Raw genomic sequence first — 17,887 nt, 5'->3', positions numbered from 1 at the left:
TACACCATTCTTTTAACCTATATACGCTATGGTTTAGACAAAATTGCACCGGGTTTACTCTTTATAAATTTTTCTATTTTTCTCTTATAAATCCTTTATCTTTGTGGGACCAGTTTGTGTTTCTTTTCCTTTTTATTTAGAGCAAGTATGATTTTCAGGGAGCCTCATAGGTGAATGTATAATTCTTCCGATAAATTCAGTCCACATGGAGACATACGTCTGAAATTGAGAATGTGTCTGGACTCTTTCTGCCTTAGAATTCGTTCTCTGTTACCTCCACGTTCACTCTGAGGAACAGTTTCTATTCCACTGAACTTTAAACACTTCCTATCTCCCTTATGATGAAGTTCCACATGTTTTGCGATGGCGTTATTTTTATCCTTGTTTGCCTTCGCTCTTACGTGTTCCAGTACTGTCTTCTTTAGCTCACAAATTGTGCTGCCCACATATTTTAATTTACATTGGCATTCAATTATGTACACAGTGTACTGGCTTTTGCAGGTGATAAATTGCTGTATCCGCCATATTTTTCCATCAGCCAAAATAAATTCCTTTATTGGGTTGGCATTTTGGCAAACTTTACAACTGTGGCATTTCGCAAAGCCTTTTGTTTTCAGCCATGTTTCTTTTCTTTGATTGGTTCTTAGATGGCTGTGGATTAATCTGTCTTTGAGATTGGTGGCTCTGCGATACGTGATGGTTGGATGATTTCCCATACGTTTGCCAATTGTATTATCCAAATAAAGGATTTTCCAATTTTTTCTCAGAATCTGTGAGATTTCTGTGGCTTCTTGGGTGTAAGCCTAGATTACGCGGATTGGTTCTTCTGTTTGGTTGTTGCCAAGGATTCTTTTGGTGACAGGCATTCCTCTCTGGGTTTCTCATTTGCCCTAAGCTAACATTTATTTACAATTTTGCTGTTGTACTTCCTATTTAAGAATCTTTTTTTTGTTTTCACACTGTGATGTAGCCACTCTTCTTCCTCGCTACAAATTCGCCTTAATCGGAGGAACTCTCCATATGGGATACGATATATATATATATATATATATATATATATATATATATATATATTATATATATATATATACATAAATATATATATATATATACACATAAATATATATACACAAATATATATACACATAAATATAATATATATATATTGTTATTTTTTTATGGCCTCCAGGTAGACCCATCGTGCCTGCTAAAGACAGCCTGCTAGAGAAAACCTCGACGTATATCGACAGTTTCATCGCTCCATTCGTTAAAGACCTCAGCTCATATCTGAAGGACACGAAGGACTTTTTGAGAATTATACAGGGTGTCAAGTGGGAGGAGGACATGATCCTAATAACTTTGGACATTGCCAGCCTATACACTTCAATCAGACATGAAGATGGCCTATTAGCAGTAAAAAGTTTTCTGGACAATAGACCTCTCAAATATCGAAGCCACAACACTATGCTGTTGGAATTAACAAATTTTTGTGTAAGGAATAATATTTTCTTATTCTTGGGCAAATTATATCTACAACTCCAGGGGACCGCGATGGGCACGTGCTTCGCCCCCAGCTACGCGAATTTATACGTGGGCTGGTGGGAGAAGGACGTGGCCTGGGCGGGGGACAATGACAGGTGGATGAATAATATCGTCCTGTGGACCCGCTACATCGATGATTTATTCTTGGTGTGGCGGGGCACACAGGATGAGGCTGAGAAATACATCACCGCATTAAACAATAATGATTTGAATCTCAGTTTCACCAGTAGCATGAGTAGGAATGAGGTCTTCTACTTAGACCTTCGGGTCTATGTGGAGGATGGCGTGATACAGACTGCAGTCTATCGGAAACCCACTGCGGGAAACACTATTCTGCACTCTCATAGCTACCATCCCCGTAGTGTTATCAACAACATCCCCCTGGGGGAGTTTTTGCGGATGAAACGCAACTGCTCGACCCAACAGGAATTTGAGAAGGCGAAGGGTCAATCAAGGAAGAGATTTCTCGATAGAGGGTACAGTAAAGGGATTCTTGACCAAGCTGAGATCAGAAGCAATGCAGTGGGGAGAGAAGGCCTACTAATAGACAAATCCAAATCTGCAGATTCGAAAATAAGAATGATCACTGACTATTCAGAGAAGTCACCAGAGGTTTTCAATATTATGAAAAGGAACTGGAAAATATTGAAGACAGACTCTGTAATAGGAAAATCCCTATCTGATTACCCTCTCGTCTCATATAGAAAAGGAAACTCCTTTAAGGACCACCTAGTTGAAAGCCACTATGTAAGCAGGAAAAAGAAAAAAACGACTGTTTGTGGCTTCTTCCCATGCATGAAGTGCAAGGCCTGTAAAAATTCGAAAAAGGTCAAAGAATATGAAGTACCAGGAAGAAGAACAAAAACCAAAATATCGAAGTTGCTCAATTGTCTTTCCGACTACACTGTGTACTGCTTAATATGCCCGTGTGGGAAAAGGTACATAGGGAGCACAGTGAAACAAACCAAACTTAGGGTCCTTGAACACATGAGGGCTATCACCTCGAAAGACCCAAGCTATCCTGTAGCTCGCCATTTTGAACAAATGCATGGCAGCAATAGCAACCTACTGACATACTTCATATTGGACCAACTAGTCAGAACAGAGAGAGGGGGGAATTGGGTAAAAAAGTTGAGAACCCTAGAATCAAGGTTCATCATACAGCTCCAAACCAAGACCCCCGGTGGGATGAACAATGAGGAAGAGATGTGGACTAACATCTAAAACATCCCCATCCAGGTCCCCATATGAAACTATATGAACTGAGAGAATAAATGGAGGTCAAAGATGGGAATATGTACACAAAATAAAAACGAAAAAGAAAATTTAATCTGCCCAAACCCTTAAGGAATAGGAACAATGAAAAATAATATAACCTGTGAATATGTAACAGGATCGATAATGAATTGCCCATTCAGGGCTTAATTATACTCGATTGGAAAAATACAATTGTTCCCAATATTCCCCCAAAAAAAGTAACGTGAACCATTCGACAGGGCCGATGATGGGATCATCATGGGCTCTGCGAATGAACGGCACTGGGAAAAATAGGCGTGCACAAAGATGTCTGACAATATAATCTACATGTATATACACACATTTGTTGGATTTAATGAATGAATTATCAACACTATATGAATTATGTGCATGAAATTGTCATATATCGTGATAACAAATGAGATAGTAATGATTGTGAACCCACTATAAGATGGCCGCCATAAGTAATGCAGAAATTACAAGTTTTGTGCCGTTTTTTATGTTAATCATTTTAGAACACGTGACAGGTTGTCATTATGAATTTTATTTAAATCACAAACAAACAAAGTGCAGGTTTACACTGAGGAAGGCGGCAACGCCGAAACGCGTTTGTGACCTTTTATAACTGCAAGAAGTTTCTGTTATTAAATAACTGGGCGAAACCACGCTACATTGGCTCTGAGTGCTCTTTATTTGAAGACGAGTCCCAAGGATCGTGGGACCTGGCGTTGACAATATAAATATATATATATATATATATATATATATATATATATATATATATATATATGGTAAAGGCATACGTTGTAAAAGCATATGCAATCTAAACAAAGTCGGTGTAAGAAATGCGTGGTTAAGGCAAGCAATGTATTTCCCTCGGTCATACAACAGACAGGAGGTCCCTTTGGATCCTCGGGTCTCAAAGGCATGCCAGTGGGAGCCGGTAAAGTTATGAAAATGTGCAACATGGCCTTTCTGAAGGACTTTGGATGCTAAGTCCTAAAAGGATCTAAGAATTCAGAGTGTGCCAGGGCCGACATGGAATCCCCTTCAATGGAGATGCGGAGCGAGACCCGGAGGCATGCTGAAGCCCTCGCATCCTCTGTAGAGTCCAAGACTGGCAGATTCCTGCTTCAAATTCTTATGCTTTTTCTTGGACATACCCAAAGACTTCGACCACAAAGAAGATCTTTCACAGGAACAAATTCGATACAAGGAAATGGACCTTCCTTTCAACTTTGACAAGTTGCGTCTGTGAGTCTTTGGGTTCATCTGAGCTCAGTCGTCGCAGACTCTTAAATAGTGTTCCAACCCCAGACACCATAAGCATATTTCTTGAAGGTCCATCAGAGAAATCTGTTTGCGACGGTTACGTCACAGTTTGAACCCTGTCATCTTATGGGGGTGTTATTTCCCATTGGACATTGGTAAATTCTGATAAACGTTTTGGTCAGAAAGACTAAGAAGAAACTCTGGATCCATGTTTCAAGGTACGGAAGGAAATAAACTGACATTAGCGCACATGGTGGCACTTAAATGTGGCTCTGCTCGCCCCTTCTGAAGCAATGCTGGCATCGAGCCACAAGAGGCCACCTACATATGCGCAAAATATTCTTCAAAACGTTTCTGATTCCATTCACAAGGAGCAGAATCTGTGGTTAGAAGTATCCATCAGAAGGTGTGCTTTTAGCACAATTTCCATTTCCCAAAGAGACGTAGGGCCAGATGTAGGTAGCCCAATAACGGCCGAATTTACCGAATTTCGGCCGTTACCGACCGGTATTAGGCTATTGAGATGTAGGTGGCTACATTTCAGATTCGGTAATTTACCGAATCAGTAATTTAAGGAATCGGTAAATTACCGATTTCTTAAAATACCCAATCGGTAAATTACCAAATCTGAATTATAGGGAGCACTCAAATGAGTGCATTGCATGGTTAAGGATTTGGTATTTACCACCAAATAAAAATTGGTGGTAAATATCGAAAACCTTTCAAAAAGCAAATTTGTGCCTTTTTCAAAAGTGCCATGGGCAGACATACATGCCCTTAGGGCATGTATGTGTGCCACATGTGCACCCATGCACTATTCAGGGGTGCAACAGGATGTCAATGTGACACCCTGCCACCCTTGAATGTGTTTCCCCATTACTCAATCGGTAAATACCGATTCGGTAACTCCCATTCTTTCCTAGGGGCCTCAGGCCAGTAGGAATGAATGGGAATTACCAATTCGGTACAGCTCAACAGCCTTTCCACAGATCTCCCATGTTAATCAATGCGAGAATCAGGCCTCACAGTACTGAACACACCATCCGATGTCATTCCCTACTAGGGCATGTAGCGCACACATGCATGTGTTCTACCTCTTCTCTACACCGCACCCTGCCCCCAGTGAGCACTCAGAAGCAGCGAGAGACATGCAGAACTTTGGCAAGTAGCTTTTAAATGCCAAGCTGTGTAACAGTAACCCGCACACACAGGCCTCGCCATGGAAAATCTGTGGTATGTTTGAAGAGCTACTTCCGTGAGTGGCACAACCAGTGCTGCAGGGCTACTTAGTAGCATTTGAGTTACATGTCCTAGGTATATGGCTTACCACTGGACATGTGACTTACAGCTAACTCAAACAAGCCAATCATGTATACACCAGTCATCAGTATGTATATGACAAGCGCTACGCTTTGGCATTGAATGGCAGTGTCAAAGCACTCAAAGTCCTAGGGCTAGCATGTAGATCAGCGGAAAACCAATAGGGACAAAAGCAAAACATTGAGGGAAAGCATCCTAATAAGAGCCATTTCCAACACAGCCACTTTCTGCAATGAAAAGATTGCCTATTGCATCTTGTACCAGGTATGTACATCATAATATTATAATACATGATCATGTGAATGCCTATTCATTATGTACTTTTGCAAGCTATATAATCCTGCCACATCATAAATGATGTGTAAGGATGATATAACCAACTAGCTGTCAATAGTATGACAATAACATTCTGCACTGAGGCTCCCTCAACATGTCTTTGGCTGGTATTGTGTCTTTAAGGTTACCAAGACAGAAGCTGATAAATCTTGGGGGGTCACACTGTAGTAATTTGGCAGCGGCTAGATTAAGCATTAGCAGAAGACATGTTGTATTCAGCAACTATTGTAACATTGTGCAGACTCCATTTTGTATTTGTGGCAGCCATTTTGTCTGCCACATGTTGCCATGTGCTCATCATGTGCTCTGTCCTACCTTTCTGTTAACTGCTCTTGAAATCTGCCCAGAGACGAGATATATTTAGACCTTTCCTGTTCTGCACATGCTCAGTTGAGCTTGCAGCTGTTGTCAATTTATATCTGTCAGGATGTGTTTACTAGAAACTGGACACTGTTAGCTCCTCCTACTTGTCGACCCTTCATTTTCTGTATGACCTTATATGTACCTAAACCCAGCACTCTGTGCTTTTACCGCCTTCTTTTGAGCCCCTTTGTGGGTATAAAAGGACCATGCTCTTTCCATTCAGTGTGCTACTTCATACAGTTGCCGAAGGGTGCTGTGTGAATATAGTACCACCTCTTGAGGTTAATAAACTCTGTTTTCTCTATTCCAGTTTCTGTGCCAACTTCTTCTTATTTGTCTGAGGACTCTGTGCAGAGAAGGGAGAACCCCTAGCACTGGTAGGCCCTGCTGAGGCTCACCACTACAAATTGGCGCATCCAACGTGGAACTCATCGGTGACTCGGATGCCCAAAGGAGTGGTTGTGACGAAGGATTGGTATCTCGCCGTGGACGTGATCACTGCCAGAAGAGACCCGAGTCTTAGCATCCAAGGCGTTCTTTCCTTTCTTTCCAATCCGACCGTCCAGGTGGTACCGGTCCTCGACTGAGATTTCTTCTGTTGGCTTGCCGTGCAGTGGCCGTTTGGTCGAATTTAGAACTTGGCAGTTGGAATCTGGACGCCCTGTGATTGGTAAGAACCGCTGTACGGTACTTGCTGTGGGTTTTGGAAGCCTGGGATTGGCAAGGCAGTTTTAGAATACGCTTGCTGTGGCAATTTTTGTTTGGTATGACTAGTCATGATGTGTATGTGTAAGTGTAATATATGCGTTGCAACACATATAGGCAGGTAATGAGGAGATTTGTCTCCAAGTTGTGATTTTAATTTGAACGGCACAACGTATTAAAGATACTTTAAGTGCTACTTTGATTAAAATACTGCATAATTTGCACTATTTTTGGCATGCCTGCTTTTGGCGCACTTCGTAGGATCAATCAATCAATCATGTCATTTGTATAGCGCACTACTCACCCGTAGGGTCTCAAGGCGCTGGGAGGGGGGGGGTGCCGTTACTGCTCGAACAGCCAGGTCTTGAGCTTCTTCCTGAAGGAGAGGTGGTCTTGGGTCAGGCGCAGGTCGGACGGGAGTGAGTTCCAGGTCTTTGCAGCCAGGTGGGAGAAGGACCTTCCTCCTGTTGTCGCTCTTCGGATGCGGGGGACGGCGGCGAGGGCGTGGCTGGTTGATCTGAGGGGGCGCGTGGGAGCGTAGAAGTTGATCCTGTTGTTGAGGTAGCTCGGGCCTTGGTCGTGTAGGGCTTTGTGCGCGTGGGTGAGGAGGCGGAAGGTGATCCTCTTGTTGACCGGGAGCCAGTGCAGGTCTCTCAGGTGTCCGGAGATGTGGCTGTTTCGTGGGATGTCGAGGATGAGTCTGGCTGAGGCGTTCTGGATCCGCTGGAGTCTCTTCTGGAGCTTTGCGGTGGTTCCGGCGTAGAGGGCGTTGCCGTAGTCCAGTCGGCTAGTGACGAGGGCCTGGGTGACAGTCTTCCTGGTCTCGGTGGGGATGTGCTGCTGCTTTTGTGGAAATAACCGGTTAAGACTTGAGGAATCGCAGCCGGCTCCCCCAGAGGGGACGCCTAATAGAGATAAGTACATAAAATATGGTCTTTCTTCTATAATGTACAGCACATTATGGAGGAAATACACGCGCAAGGATCCTGAGTTACGTTGGGTGATGTATGGGTCATTTGAGATGCGAAAGATTGAGTATGTGGAACAGTGTATGTTCGAGCAGAAATCCAGACAAGATATGTTTGAGTGTGTGCGTATGTGGGTGAAGGAAGTACGTGAGCGTGAGAAACGTGAGCAAGCGCTGATTGAGAAAGAGCAACGGAAGAGTGTGTATGAAAAAGCGCAAGAATTTTGAAAGAAAGAAGTGAAAGAATTGGAAGAAAGACAGGAGAAGGAGCGCAGATTACAGATATCTGGCCAATATGCTGTTCGGCAGCCTCTTTATCCTGTCCTTAATAAACCACAAGATGATTTTTTGTTACTAGATCGTCCTTCGCCTCCGTATGCCGTTCCGTCCGCTCCATCCGGCGAAGATGAGGACTCTGAGATAGATCGAACGAAACCAGACACTCGCTCCATGCTGTCGGTCGATCGTGCGATACAAAAGGGGATGATGGACGGAGCGTTTGAGCAAATCAAACACTCACCCCCAGTCAACTGATCTGGGTTTAATCCTTCACCTTTCTTTAGTCCACTCAGCCACCCCAGTTCAGACATGGCTATATGCAAATCAGTCTGACCCTGTGCCTCATGGGAACAGTGCAGCCCGAACTGCCAAGCCATGTCTTCCCTGGACCAGTTCGTGCGGCTGAACTAAGAAAGACCGCTCGTCAAGCACTTCATGATACTGTCACTGTTTCTAATATTTTAGATAGTTTACAGGGGTGGCAGGAAAGGGAGCAATTATATTTTACTGAGCATTTTGCTGAATAAGTTGTAGAGATGTTTCGGTAAGTTTCTGGTGTTTTAGAACCTGATGATGTAATAGCCGATTATAAGCAAATACGTAATGGGCTTTTTACTCTCCCCCAGGTGACTGATACGATAAGGCGGTTGTTCAAACTGCGAACTGAGGCGCTTCGTCTGCGAGAGGAGAAACGGAAAGCTAAAGCAGATGAACGGACGGGTCCGGTCGACGGGAAACAATCATCTATCTTCGGAACAGATAAGACTAGTATACTGCATGCAAAGCCTATGCGAGAGGTAGCGCCTTTATATGTTCCTCCTAAAGGAGCAGGCATCAGTGATGATAAGTCTTCCATTGACGCAAAGGGATATTTTATTTATAATTGGGTGTATACTCCCTGGAATAGGGCAGATGTAATGGCACTTAAAGCTGCATTGCCTGACCCGCAGAAAAATCCAGCCGCTTTCTATGAGGAAGTTGAGGGAGCCATAAATTCTTGTACCATGACATTAGCTGACATCGATTTATTTTTCGGGCTGATATTACCGCCTGATATGTGGAGGTCTGTGCGGAAAAATGATGATCAAGCAGCCTATGGGGCGAAATGGGACGATATAGAGATAGAAGATAAAGAAAGAGAACCAGCGAAAAAGCCATGTAGATTGATTTTAGATCTTCCCGCTGCGATATTAACTAAGTTAAAAACGATCATTCCCCCTAAAAAGATTGATTGGACTATTTTAGCATCGTGTAAGCAAAAGGCAGATGAATCGGTTCAGATTTCTTTATGCGTTTTGAGGAAGCCTTTCATGATTTTAGTGGTCAGTCGCTAACGGACGATACGGGCTGACATTTGTTTGTAGATAAATATGTTACGAATCTATTACCAGGAGTGGCTAGCCGTTTAAAAGCTAGTGAAAGCTCTTGGACTACCTCTTCTCCGGCATTTCTCCTGACGATGGCTCGATATTATGAGCGTCAGGAATTAGAAGCAAAGGGTAGTGAGGATAAGAAGTCTAAGGATTTGAAAATGAAGGTTATGTTATCTCAGGTTTATGGTTCGCCTTCTAGAGGTAATGATAGAGGCGGGCGAGGATTTTATGGTTCTTCTTATACTCGCTCGAATTTGGCTGTTGATCAATGCGCGTATTTGGCCATTGGGCTGATGAGTGTCCATTGTTGCGCTCACAACGCTATGCTCGTGGCCGAGGACCAATGAGAAATCGTGGGGGATATTCAGGTCCTAGGGGCAACACGAACGATCGGCTAGGTTTGATTCTAATGCACGAGCACAGAATGGGTTCAATACTTTCGACAGGCGAAACCAATACCAAATGTCTGATTATGCGCAGCCTGATTTACATGATTCTGCTTATGCATAGGATTGCATAGGATGGGGTAAGGAATCAGTTGAAGTTCCAGTAGATCAGAGGGGTCCTTATGTTACAGCACATGTTTTGGGTTGTACTGATCAGTTTCTGGTTGATACAGGAGCTACTCGTAGCGCTCTGTCTAAACAATTGGTTCCGAGGGCTCCCCTCTCTGGCTTAAGGATCACATCGATAGGGTTCGATGGAACACCTTCCCTTAGCCCATTGTCACAACCACTTGCATTTCATGTTGATAAATTTGCTGCTCCATGCCCGTTTTTGCTTTCCTCAAATACACCAGATAATATTGTGGGTCTTGATATGCTCAAGTATTTCAGAGCCACAATAAGATGTTCCCCTGAAGAAGTACGTGTGATTTTGAATGATAATTACCCTGTGATGGACAGAGTTTGTCTTGTTCAAGAGGATACTGCATTAGCCTCCCTACCTAAAACTTTGTGTGCCACTTCAGATACTGATGTGGGACAGATGGTTATTCCACCGGTGCATATTAGTGTAAAGGAGGGGGCTGTGTTGCCACGACTGCCCCAATATAGAATTTCACAGGAGGGTGAGGAAGCACTTACACAAATTGTACAAGATCTCATTGAAGAGGGGGTTGTTGAAGAATTCCATTTAATGTCTGTAACAGTCCTATTCTCCCAATTTTGAAAAAAAGACACTGACACTAGGATTTATCGATTTATAATTGACTTACGGGAAGTGAATAAGATAGTGATGCCACAATACCCAGTGGTTTCTGACATTACGACACTTCTTACTTTAGTTTCACCAACTGCAACTATGTTCTCTGTTATAGACTTGAAGAATGCTTTCTTTTCGATCCCTATTCATCCTGATAGCCAATATCTGTTCGGTTTCACTTTGAATAATCGATCATATAGATTTTGTAGAGTTCCTCAAGGCTATACTGAGAGTCCTAGTATTTACAGTCAAGCACTAAAAAGACAACTAGATTATTTTGTTCTGCCCGAAGGTGTGGCGCTCATACAATATGTCGATGATATCTTGTTGGCAGCCGATACCCCTGAACAATGTGAAAAATGCACTTTGTCCTTGCTTTCTTTCCTTGCTTCACATCATCACAAAGTATCAAGAAAGAAATTGCAATATTGTAAACCAAAGGTAACCTACTTAGGTCACCTTTTGTCTAAGGAGGGGCGTGCACTCACATCAGATCGTATTCAGGCAATTTTAGACACACCAGTACCCTCCACACAGAAAGAAGTTCGATCATTTTTAGGTCTTACTTCCTTTTGTAGGCAATGGATATTAGGATTTTCATACATTGTTAAACCTTTGTTAGCCCTTTTGACAAAAGACACTCCAATACCCCTTCCATGGACAGATGAATGTGAGAATGCTTTCCGACAGTTACGACAAGCTCTTTGTTCAGCACCAGTGTTAGGTACTCCAGATTACACGAAGCCTTTTACATTGTACGCACACGAGAGAGATGGATGTGCATTGTCAGTTTTAGTACAGACACATGGTGATAAGCAACGTCCTTGTGCCTATTTTTAGCAGTACTTGATCCTGTTGCTCGAGCGTTGCCTGGATGTTTTCGCTCGGTTGCAGCAACAGCTGTGTCAATACACCAGAGTGAAGGGATAGTTTTATCACATAAGCTGTTGGTGCTGGTACCCCATGCTGTTGATGCCCTTTTGAATCAAACAAAGACGCAGCATTTAACTAGTGCTCGTCTGACAGGATATGGCTCCTCATATTACCCTGAAGAGATGTGCAACACTAAACCCAGCCACGTTGTTGCCATTTCCGGCGACTCAGCCTGAGGCGCAAGAAACACATGATTGTATTTTTCTAACTGAGGAACAGACAAAGGGTTGTAATGATTTGCAAGATACGCCCCTTTCAGATGTAGATGGAGAACTATGGGTTGATGGGTCTTGTCTGAAGTTGCCGGATGGTACAACCTCAGCCGCGTATGCAATTACTACGCTTCACACGATAGTGGAGACAGCTCGCATACCACAGAAGTCAGCTCAAGCAGCAGAACTAATAGCTTTGACACAAGCATGTGAGCTTAGTACAGGTTTGCGTGTGAACATTTACACAGATAGCCGCTATGCTTTTGGAGTGGCGCATGATTTTGGCCTGCTCTGGAAGGAAAGAGGTTTTCTGACATCACATGGAATGCAGATAATGCACGGAGAATTAGTGCATAATCTTTTAACTGCATTAACATATCCAAAGAAAATAGCTATAGTGAAATGTAGTGCACACAACAAAGTGACTGATAAGGTGGGACAAGGAAATGCTTTTGTAGATCAAGTGACACGTGAGACTGCGTTGCAGCCTAACACTACTTCTATGTGTGTAGTGAAGTCACAAGCTGAGCAGTGGCACAATGCTAGGAACAAAGTACTAGAGATACAGAGGACCGCTTCTGACAAAGAACGGGAGCAATAGTCCAAGGATGGAGAGTTGGATGATGAAGGTTGTTGGTGAAACAAATAGATGGGTAAATGGAAGTTGCCTATAGCTTTTGTGCAACCTATGGTTCAGATGGCACATGGGCGAGCACATGTTGGAGCTTCAGCAATAGTGAAATTGCTTACGCAAGTTTGGGAGCATCCAGAAATTGCTAGCACAGCTAAGAGAGTAGTACAGTCCTGCATGATTTGTCTGCAATTCAATCCTGGAAAGGGGACACGAACTCCAGCAGGAGGGTTTGCTACACCGACTGCACCTTTTGAAGTTTTGCAGATGGATTATATTCAGCTTGAACGCTGCAATAATCTGAAGTATGTGTTGGTGGTGGTATGTGCCTTCAGCAAATGGATTGAGGCGTACCCTACAAAGGACAATACTGCAATTACTACGGCAAAGGTGCTTTTGAAGGAATTTTTCCCTCGTTATGGTGTTTGTAGACTTTTGTGGAGTGATAACGGACCTCATTTCATAGGGAACGTTATCAAGTATGTCCTGAAAGGATTAGGGATCAAACAAGAATTCCATGCAGTGTTCCACCCGCAATCAGCAGGATTGGTAGAAAGATACAATGCTACTCTGAAGTTGAAATTAGCTAAAATACAAGCTTCTACTTCTCTGACTTGGCCAGATGCACTTCCACTGGCATTGTTGTCTATCAGATCAGTACCTCATTCTCGGACAGGCCTTACTCCTTATGAAATTCTGTCGGGACGTCCCATGAATATATGGGGGGTCCCGACACCGAGCTCAGAGAACGATGTACCTTGTGTTTTAATGAATGACTATTTGGCACATTTGACTGATAACTTGGTTTCTATCTATTCATCAACAGGTTCGAGAAGCACTCCCAGACCGAACCACAGGTGAAGGCCATAATCTCCGACCTGGCGACTTCATTCTCATCAAGTCCTTTGAGAGGTCGAGCAGTCTGGAGCCAAGGTGGTGTGGTCCCGAGCAGGTCTTGCTTGCAACGAGAACAGCTGTCCGTGTCACCAACCGAAAAAACTGGATCCATGGGATCCATTGTCGGCGAGTACAACCTGGTTTGGTGGAGCCTGCTGTGTTGACTGACCATCGAGAGATTCTGACTGTGGAGAAAGGCCGTGCTGTGGTACCTGACGAATCTGAGGAGTTCTTCCCGGACCCAACTGTTTTTGGAGCAAGGAGATACGATTTGAGGCCAAGGAAGAAGCTTGCAGTTGTGTAATAGTTGTCAGAACGGTCCCTAGGTTAGTGAAACGGAGAGCCGATGAGGCAACGGGGGGGATCAGCCCTGCATTAGAGTAGTGACACCCGTCTTGGCCCGTGGTGAAGAAATCAACGGCTGCCTAGGGGGAAGAGTTCTGACAACCTTTTAGTTTCAGGAAGATTTGTTTTGTACATTTGCTCAAATGGAGAAAACCAAGATTTTCTGAGCTGTAGGGTTCATTGCTGCCTTAGCGATTGCAGCTACAATTACATGGTTTGTTGAAGATGCAAATCCTGTTCGTGAGTTGTTCGTTGTTACTACGCCAGTGCCCGAGGAACATTTTTACTTTACTCTCCCATATCAAGAATTGAAACATAGACAGTCTTACTTGAATAACACTTTCATCCAGATGCTACATCATACGCATGCTGCTATGAATGCTACAAACTGTTGGATATGCGGAATGATGCCAGCTCATCAAAAGAAGGGGGGGACACCATTTATACCTCTCCCTTTCTCGCACAATGGTTCTTGTCGAGCCTGGTATACTTTGCTTTTTGCAACTAGGAAGCCTACAGTAGGCAGACTGCTTTTCCGGTTGAATAAAGAGTGTCATCAGGACAAAGAAGGCTATTCACAAGCCAATGGAACTATATGGGAATGGGAGGAGTACCGACCGGACAAAGCCTCAACGCCCTACATTTTCACAAATACAAGAGACATTGTCGAAAGCGAGAAATTTGTTATCTCTGTAGCTCAAACACAAGCTGAATTATGTGTACAAAGTATTGGACACATTCCTGTAGGTGTTAGTGATTGTATCACTGTATTAAATATAGATGGTTTGAATAACAGTACTTTTCTAGCTTCACATAATACATATTTCATATGTGGAAATGGGGGGTATTATCGACTACCAGCTGGGTGGTCTGGGGTCTGTTATGTTGCATTTTTATTGCCCCCTGTGTTTTTGGCACCTGCATCATATCATAAAGATCTTAAACTGCTGAATAATGTGACTATGAATCGCTATAAGAGGGACTTGTCCACTGATAACGTAGACCAAACCGATACTAGTCTGCAACAATATGTAGATTTCAATTTAGGACTGTTCTTTTTTGTAGGAGCTGCATTAAACAGTAGGAAAGTGCGGCGATTAACCAGAGTTGCAGAAGCCGTCACAAATCAAGCTGCTGTAGCTCTAGGGAAGCTTACCGAAGAATTACAAATTGCTAGGATTGTTGCTTTACAGAACCGAATGGTTTTAGATGTTATGTTAGCAGAAAGAGGTGGTGCATGTCGCATTATCGGAAGTAGTTGCTGTGTGTTCATACCTGACCACACCCCATCTGTGTATAAAGCAATCAATAAACTTCATAAGATTGCTGCCGACTTCCATACCGATAATGGTACCTGGACTTTTGCATGTTGGTTCTGGACTCTAATCTCTGCATGGGGCTGGAAAGTTTTAACTGGCCTCTGTATAATTGTTGCAATTATCTTCACATGTTGCATATGTATTCATTGTGGTCCAATGTTATGTTCTATGTGTCTTACTGCTTGTATACTAGCCAAGAAAAATGTTGCAGAAATGAAAGCACAATATATGATAGACAAAGAAATAGCTGAAATGAGGAGTATAAATATGCAGGACGATTACTTAGACTATCCCAGAAAGTCGAATGTCTTCAGCTAATGCTGAAAGGGTCGTCTGTTGTAATTTGGCAGCGGCTAGATTAAGCATTAGCAGAAGACATGCTGTATTCAGCAACTATTGTAACATTGTGCAGACTCCATTTTGTATTTGTGGCAGCCATTTTGTCTGCCACATGTTGCCATTTGCTCATCATGTGCTCTGTCTTACCTTCCTGTTAACTGCTCTTGAAATCTGCCCAGAGACGAGATATATTTAGACCTTTCCTGTTCTGCACATGCTCAGTTGAGCTTGCAGCTGTTTATATCTGTCAGGATGTGTTTACTAGAAACTGGACACTCCTAGCTCCTCCTACTTGTCGACCCTGCATTTTCTGTATGACCTTATATGAAGGGTGCTGTGTGAATATAGTACCACCTCTTGAGGTTAATAAACTCTGTTTTTTCTATTCCAGTTTCTGTGCCAACTTCTTCTTATTTGTCTGAGGACTCTGTGAAGAGAAGGGAGAACCCCTAGCACTGGTAGGCCCTGCTGAGGCTCACCACTACAACACCACATAACCTCAAAAGTAGCAATATTTCACATCAACTAGTATTGTTCAGACAAGGAAAGAAGATAAACACTCTAATTAAGGTTAGAATGATCATGAATCGATAACTAAAGAACGCACTATATTCACTACAAGAGAATGTCCAGCAAATGCAACTGTACTTAGCACAAAAGGCCAAAGGCCTTAGAAAGACCTGAGAGGTCCTATCTGAGACAGTAATTGCAAAATAATGTTTTGCAACGTCTGAGCCAATTGAAGCAGATTATCGTGCATTTCATTTTGCACATGGATGTGTATGAAGGACTACACAGAGTAGGCAAACACAAAGCTTTTCTGTTCAATTCATCTTAATTCAGTTACAAGAACAATAAAATAAACAGATAAATCAGCACTTAATGCAAAAAAGAATACAGTTTATCATAATTTACATTTCAAGACCTTTCCATATTCTGATGGCAGCGGACAAATATCGACTAACATGGCATACTTAGAGGAATGCAAGCATCTGTAAATACAAAGTGCCAGCCTACACTATGCAAAATTGGCAATTTTGAGAATAAGTATAATAAACTTCTTACCCGAAGAGATAAAAACTTTAAAACTTACAGCAGAAGTGCAACATAAATAACACACTGTCACAAAGAATAGGAGCCAATTCAAGTGTATATTCCTCTTCCTAAAGGAAATGGTAAGTTGTATTGCACAATACCAAGCCTAAAATGTGTAAGCAAATGACGATCCCATGTATCATAAACATATGAGAGATAGGGTGCCATTTTGTTGGTTGTCTTGGCCATAATATGCAACTTAACAGATGAATTAGATCATTCCATAGGATCTTAAGCCGTGTGCTCTCTCTTGTGCAAACTAATGAATGCAACATACAATTGGGGGGTCCTCTTCAACATTTATTAGCTAACAAAAAACTTAAAATAAATCACTTATGTTAACCGGTATATTCAGTACCCCCATTAAAATAATCTGGATATAGGGAGGAGAATTCAATTTAGCCCTCAACCCAAGATTTGGCTGTTCTAAGTCACAAAGCATAACCCCAGGTCAGTGGGTGCATTGCACGTAAAACAAAGGAGCAGCCCTTGTGGATATATGGAGAACACACATGGAGGAGGAGAGGGAATACTTCTATTCTTTGGTACATATTGCTATTTGCATATCAATTTTTGGTTGATGTACAGAACTCGTGTATTCAGGATTGATCCATCTTGTACTTAACCTAGGACACTTTCGGAACACTCCCTGATACTCTTCATGTTGAACATACCAATGCCAATGCAGGTGTCACAGGACATGGGTTGGCTATTTCACTCTGGGACACTACTAGACCCACTGTTTTGTAAGGAGCCAAGATCCAACATGGATGCATGTTTTGTCAAGCACATAGGATCCATGCCTCCTCAATGCACAAAATGGGAGGCCTACATACTTTACATTAGAGGTATAGCTATATCAAAGCTCTCAGGGGGTTCTCAAATTCCCGAGAATGCACTAGAAACCAAATTAATAACACTTGACAAACGCCACATTACATACTCAAGCCTGAGATTTTAGATGAAGTGAATAATTGACTAATAACTCCAAAAAATAGGTCTGTACGAGAATTTAAATATTTCTGAAATTATACTCTGGCAAGAAAGTACAGTGAGGTACAATGTCCAAACAGGACACATGCCTAGTTGCTGCACACACCAAGTGGGGGATGACTGTATCATACCAACAGGGGCATTGGTGTATACACTAGAGAGCCATCCTAGGAAAGGAGTGAACTTTTAATACGTCCCTCTATAAGGGAAGACAACCCATGATATCCTAAACACTTAACTTGATGATCTGGCATTAGCACATGCATTGATGATAAGTACTGGCTTCCTTTATCAGGTGGTTTAGCAGCAGGCAAAATTAAGTTAGCCATTGACAGTTATGCAGGTGAGGTTCTACTGGAATATGTGTCCAAAGTCCCCATTTATATGGAGGAGATTAACAGCCGTGTTGCTACTTCTTGGAAAGTGGAGAATTGCCACCGCATTTTTGTGCAGTCCCCTGCCAATGATAAATAACTGGCTCTACAATGCAGCTTTCTGTAATGAAT

At 42.6% G+C, this 17,887-nt stretch overlaps 1 protein-coding gene across 3 annotated transcripts in view; it reads right to left on the bottom strand.

Moving 5' to 3' along the window:
• RUFY1 (RUN and FYVE domain containing 1) overlaps window positions 1–17,887 on the bottom strand; it is a 594,809-nt gene that overhangs the window by 506,811 nt on the left and 70,111 nt on the right. The window lies entirely within an intron of this gene.

Source organism: Lissotriton helveticus, chromosome 7 (genome assembly GCF_964261635.1).
Source record: "Lissotriton helveticus chromosome 7, aLisHel1.1, whole genome shotgun sequence".
In the NCBI taxonomy this organism is placed as follows: Eukaryota; Metazoa; Chordata; class Amphibia; order Caudata; family Salamandridae; genus Lissotriton; species Lissotriton helveticus.
Note: the sequence above shows the minus strand (reverse complement) of the source record. Positions and strands in the feature narration are given on the sequence as shown.